We start from the raw sequence: 6,701 nt of genomic DNA on the forward strand, positions 1-6,701 counted from the left end.
AATCCAGCCATCAAGCTTTCAGCATGCTCAGGCTCAGAGAAGGGAAAATCACATCATGGTTTGATTGGATTGATTAGCCTCGGGCTCCTGCCTTGATTGGCAGCTTCAGTTCTGCATCCCTCAGCAGGGTAACATAGTATGGTGTGTCAAAGAGCTCTACTGATTGAGCTGCCCAGACCACAGTGAGGAGCAAAGTATTTGGACAAAATATTTTTTGGGATATTGCTGTGAAATTCTCCTTATCAACAGGACTGCAGCTACTTTTAAGGACCACTGAGGTCATTCCCTGTTCATTTTTTCTTCAACCTTGTGAAGTTCTTAGTAAAATATTAGCATTTTTAGATTGCTATGTTATTATTAAATTTACTGCATTTAAATTAAATATTTTTTTCACATTACTGATCGAATGTTTGGACACAGCTACTCATTTGGAAAGGATGTGTAGGTGTTTTCAGACATTTGACTGGCTCTGTAATTTTCTATGAAGATGTTCCCATTGTCTGGGGGCTTTACGAGTTTTGTTTTGTTCTTTCTTTTAAGTATTGACTTTTTTGGGTCCTTTTTTGTTTTCAGCACACTGACAAAAAGTAAAAGCTAATTGCACAAAATAACAACACAATAACCTAAAACTCTTTAAAGGAGCAGAAAGAAGAACAAACTGCCACTTTATTGCATCTATATTATTTTTTTAATTATCAGTTATTTGTATTTCCATATTCTTATGTATTCCCATTTACATCTCACACCTCGTCATCACAACCCCAATTACAGTTACTTATCCTTTGTTGTATCTCCATGCCAAGTTTTGGTTTCCTGCCTCACTTGTCACGTGTTTTGGATTTGTTTTCTTGGACACACGGCCTCAGTGGCCAGTGGTTAGTTTTGTTTTTCTGTTTTTTGGGGTTTTTTTTGTTTTTGTTTTTGTTAATTTTTTGTTAATTCTTCCACCTGAGGGGTATTGCACGAAACCAAGATAAGCGATTAAGCCGGGATATGTTGGTTATCCTGGCTGAATTTAGCCCTAAGTCAGTTGCATGAAAGCAGCTCAAACTAATCCCGGCCAAGTTACTGTGGTGATTTATCCGCTGCAGCTAGCCTGCTCCAGATCAGGCTAACTGCTCAGGCTAAGATTAATCCTAGCGAGTCACCTTCATGTCCAACGTCAATTCTATGAGGAATTAATGTGTTTTACAGCATGTCCATGGTCTTCCTAAGTATGGCGCGTCATTTTAATCATCCAATATTAAAATATTACATACACAGTCACTGTACATTTAATCGAAATCTGTTCGTAATCGCAACAGCCTTTTTATATGGATTCGAGTTGTAGTATTATTATTCTATTCTATTCTACAGTCATTTAGCAGACGCTTTTATCCAAAGCGACTTACATTTGAGAGTAAGAACAACACAAGCATGAATTCAAACAAGATGGGACGTCATAATTAAGTGTTAGTCAGACCGCTTTTGAGTCCAGTTGGACCCAGGTGCTGTCGTGTAGTGCTAGTGCAGTGCATTTAATTTTTATTTTATTTTTTTAGTCATTTTATTTAAATACAGGATCACGATTTCATCACACAATATCAACTTGGTCATAAGTGCATGATTTCATCAGGCCAAGTGTTATATTGCTATGCTAATGAAGACTGCTCGTCAAATTGCTGTCAGAGGTTTTATAAATATGTGTTTTATTGCATTAATTGAGATTACAAAACACAGCGGATGAGGTTACAAAGGTGTATTCAAAGAAATCCGTGACGAGGGCAATGTAGAATATTCAGGTCCAACTCCCCTTCACCTGTTCCCTCTTCATAATGGCTTGCCCTTTTTGGATGAGGATGTGCTGGACGAGGAAGCCCGCATCCTCAGAAGAGCATTCAGACGTGAACGAGTCTTCAGGGACAGGTCACATCCCCTGGCCTTTGGAGATGACTATGTCATTGAAAGATACAGATTTTCGGGTGATGGACTAAGATATTTATGTAGGCTGCTGAGTCCAAAAATACAGCACCAGACAGCGCGAAGCCATGCCCTCACTGTACCACAGATGATCTGTGTCACATTGAGATGGCTTGCGAGTGGGAGCTTCCTTTATTCTGTTGGGGATGCAGAGAACCTCAATAAAGGAACCATTTGCCGGACAATCAGATGCGTTTGTCTGGCGCTGAAATCATTCAGCAATATATTCATCACCTTCCCTGGCCACAGAAGACCCCTCTACATCAAGGAGGAGTTTTACAAGATTGCAGGTAACCTCAATTTTAATGTGCACCCATTAGTTTCTAAGTATATCTGTCACAGTTGGATACTCACTATTTTTTGTTACAGCTTTCCCTAACATCATTGGGGCAGTGGATTGCACACACATAAGAATCAGACGCCCCTCAGGTGAACATGAGGGAGATTACATTAACAGGAAATCCTTCCACAGCATCAATGTTCAGGTAAGAGTGATTTGTGGTTATGACCTACATGAATCTGTTCTGTGCATTTAATGACCTTAATAGGCTACAACTAAATATTTCAGATGATCTGTGATGCTGACTGCCTTGTGAGCAATTTAGAGGCAAAGTGGCCTGGCTCAGTGCATCACTCTAGAGTCTTTCGGGCTAGTCCAATTTATGAGAGACTTTCACAAGGTAGCCCACACATTTGTACTGTAAGCACCTTGGACATTGTGTGTGTAACTCTGTTTTCTAAATTATATTTTGTATTATCAGGTGAATTCTCGGGTGTGCTGCTGGGAGATAAAGGATACGCCTGTGAGTCATTCCTCTTGACTCCCCTTGCAGATCCCCAAACCCCACCACAGCAGGCCTACAACCATGCACACACCAAGACAAGGGCTCGAATCGAGATGACCTTCAGCCTTCTGAAATCTCGGTTTCAGTGCCTGCACCACCTGAGGATTTCCCCGGACAGAGCCTGTGATGTTATTGCTGCATGCGTAGTACTGCATAACATTGCAGGCCTAAGAAAGGAGAGACCCCCCCACCGAGTGGCTGTTGATGTTGACTGGGAAAATGCTCCCATCTTCCCGGACAACATTAATGGCAGACTTGTCAGGGAGCAATATATTGCAAGTTTCTTCACTTAATTTTTGGATTTAGCCCCTTTATTTAATAAAAGAGCTTTTCCTTTGTGAGCATTTTGTTTAGCACTGGTGGTTCTTTGAAATTCTTTTACATTCATGAAAAGAGGACGGACACCAATGTTCTAGTTCTTTTTTTTTTATTAAGCAGTCATTTGTCTTGGTTGCTTGGATCCAACGACAGCAAAAGTAACAAGGATTAAAACACTGTATTGCAGATATGGTTACTGTGTGCATTGAAACACTCACTTCTCTTTCTAGTTTCTGGATTTCCAGGTCCAGTTTTCTGAGTGTCCGGCGTTTAATCTCTAGATCCAGCTCTATTTCTTGGAGCTTTCTCTTTTTGAGTCTGATTTTAACATCTGCCAGCTCTATCTGTCTCTCCAGGTGCTTTGCATAAAGTGTTCTGACAGTTTGTGAAGTCTGTAAAAGAAATGTCAATTAGCACAGCAGGATTTGTGCATAACGTAGATTTACTTTAGCCAATACTCACAATGTTACCAGGCTGCTTAGGAGACTGTGCAGCATCCGGGTCCTGTTACACATTTTCTATTAGTACCACATCACTGACTTCATATCCTTCATGGAATAAATAAGCAGGCCAATCCCATAAAATTGACATGCCTCAAGCCTTCTGGAGTCCACTGACACAGTCTCCTCATCTGCAGACGTGCATTCTGCAGCTGCAGATGTGCATTCTGCAGCTGCAGATGTGCATTCTGCAGCTGCAGATGTGCCTTCCCCCTGCCGTATACATGCAGCGAGAGGACTCGGATTAAGATTTCACAGAACATACCAAGCCTGTGATTTCGAGACACTGTACTAACCGGATCATCTTCTGGTGGCTCCAAAAGTGTAATTGTGTTCCCAGACACTGCAAGGTTATCCAAAGTCAGACACTATATTATATTTGATTGTGTTCCATGTGCAGTAGAATTGCAGTACGTGATGTACCTTGTATGAAGCGGACAGTTTCTGTGGCTGGGACAGAGTCAGTTATTGTCCCTCCCTGCATCCCCTCCATCACTGGCCTCCCTTTATTTAAATGGAGGCCAGTTCCTCTGCTGGAGTCACATCCTGGCTTGGTGGGCCGCCCCCTATGCCAGTTCTATAGGCCTTTTTTTAACTGCTACAATCATACAGACATTGAACATGTCAGCAAACACCTCATCTATTCACCTCATTTGTTCACGGTTATCTCCTTTGGAGTCACTTACCAGCCTGCAAAATGTTCTTATATTTAATTTTTTCTTGCTGCCAGGTCCTTTTATGGCCAGACAGGTTTGTTCTTTATGAAGGACAGAAAGATAAAATAGATAAAAACGTTACATGAGGAAAATAGATTAAATGACACATTGTGGATAATTGTTTGCACCTAATCATACTCTACATTTCCTGAGTAACATGCACCTGCTTGTCACTCTTAAAGTATACAACAGTAAGTGGATTTGAAAAGTAACTCCTTTAATTGTAGCCTAATTATGACAGTTCCAGTGGAGCACTGTTTATTAATTGTACAGTTTTTGACCACTTACGCATTGAGCCGGTCGGCTATTGTCTGCCAGACTCTCTCGCGTTCTTTACTTATGGCATTGGTATTGCCTTTTTTCCTTATAATATCCTTAACTTCGTCAGAGAACTCCGTCAGGAGCTGTTGTTCAGCGGCCGTGACGTAGGACGCGCGACTTTTATCCATTTCCCCATCGGTGATTCTGTGAGCGATCGCGAGGTCTGCTTCAGTATGCCGTGCACACGCACTTATCCCAACTATCTTCACCTGGCTTAACCTAGCCGCACCTTCTCATCCTGGCTCAGCAAACGTGCAACCAATTAAGCCAGGATAGGCCGCGCAAGCTAGGTCAAGCTGGGCTTTCTTAATTATCCTGGATTTCTTTATTCTGGTTTCGTGCAATACCCCTCTGGAGAATAATCTAAAAGCCCATGCTGATTTTTTGGAGGAAAACTGAGAAATTATTGCATAATTCTATGTGAAATATTTGAAATATGATTAGTAATATAATAAATTAAATGAAAAATAACAACTAATAAATAAAACAAACAAAAGTTGCACTGAAAGAGAATTTAACCGCTTACCTAAGTAATCCTAGAGGATAAGCTTCAGCCCTTCTCAATGAAAATCTTTTAACACTGATCAAAAAGTGTAAATCCAGTGTATTACCTTATTATGTAAGGTAAAGTTTAACCTGATTTTAAAGTCTGATAGAGTCAAGAAAGTTTAAAGAATTTTGCACAATTAAAAATTTGTGCTTCACTGCATTATGTTATATGAAAATGTCACATAAGTTGTTTGACACTTTTTATGCATTGACCTCTACCATAACATTGCCCGACCCTCTGCTGCTCGGACTAATTAAACCATTTTACTATCCAAAGTCCACCCAAGAATATCTGGCTCTCAAGCAATAAAGAAAACTGACAGTTTGTAAATGGGTAGAGTTTAAGAGAAAGAGGTTTTAAGAGCACTTTCTGATTATTGAATTGAAATCCTTTTATATTTTATATTTTATTTATTTTTTATTTATTTATTTATTCATTTTGGCAGGCGACTGCAGTCTATATCCTATAGTAAATTAATATGTAGTAATAGTAGTTGTTTTTTTTGTTTGTTTGTTTGTTTTTGTTTTGTTTTTTTTGTTTGTTTGTTTTTTTGTTTTTTCTGGTGTGTAAAACTAGTAATATCTAATTAGAAGAGAGAGCGATGGCTGCTGGCAGGAATGATCTCGTATACCTTTCTGGATTTGAAGAAGCCTCAGACTGAACACCCTCTGTTGTTTTTGCACTGTGTTGTGTAGAGGATGTGAAGAATTTTCCATTATTTTAAGCAACTAGTGTAGCATTCTTTTCTGAAAAATTAACTCTGGCTCCAGAGTCATCTCCAACATGGAACCAGCTTTGTTGATCATTGTGTTGAAAACCATTAAATCCCTGGCTCTGTTGCTGCTGCCCCAAAAGATGCTGCAAAGCTGATTGCATTTTCCATGCAACATCTTGGTCCAGACATTAAAAGCCCTCAGCTTTCTTAGGAAATATAGTTTGCTCTGTCCTTTCTTGTAGATGTCCTCTGTGTTGCATTCTAGTATGTTGTCTAGCTGAACTCCAAGGTATTTGTATTCCTGCACACCTTCTCCCAGGATGTAAACAGTGCTTTGTTTATTCCTTCCTGAAGTCAGCGATCATCTATTTTGTTTTGTTTGACTTCAAGATGAGATGGTTTTTGACTTGCAAAAAAGGACTCGTGAACATCTCGGGTGTAAAGTGAGATAAATTTTCTCCATCATATGTATAAATTGCAATTAACACTGGTTAATATATTATGCAGCATAGTTCACTTTGCATATACAGCATGCTTACACTTGCATTTCTGCTGTCTATTTAGTCATTAGGCCACTGTCTAACAGTGAGGCCATGCCTCCATCTTGATAAGGTGTCATTCTGCCCTCTCTAGAGCTGATTCGATTAATCAACATCAATTAAAACAGCTTAGGGCAGCCTGCAGGGAGAGACCACTAAATGCCCTCTTCACTGTATGCCTGGATTGTTGCTCGTACATAGGAGTATAAAAGTCCTTTCCTGTTATGCCTCAAATTTT

The 6,701-nt window shown here is 39.9% G+C and overlaps 1 pseudogene; it reads left to right on the forward strand.

The window, feature by feature from the left end:
• The first annotated feature begins 1,828 nt into the window (after window positions 1-1,828).
• On the forward strand, window positions 1,829-3,140 carry LOC121628508 (annotated as a pseudogene).
• Window positions 3,141-6,701: the final 3,561 nt, after the last annotated feature.

Source organism: Melanotaenia boesemani, chromosome 18, assembly GCF_017639745.1.
Source record: "Melanotaenia boesemani isolate fMelBoe1 chromosome 18, fMelBoe1.pri, whole genome shotgun sequence".
In the NCBI taxonomy this organism is placed as follows: Eukaryota; Metazoa; Chordata; class Actinopteri; order Atheriniformes; family Melanotaeniidae; genus Melanotaenia; species Melanotaenia boesemani.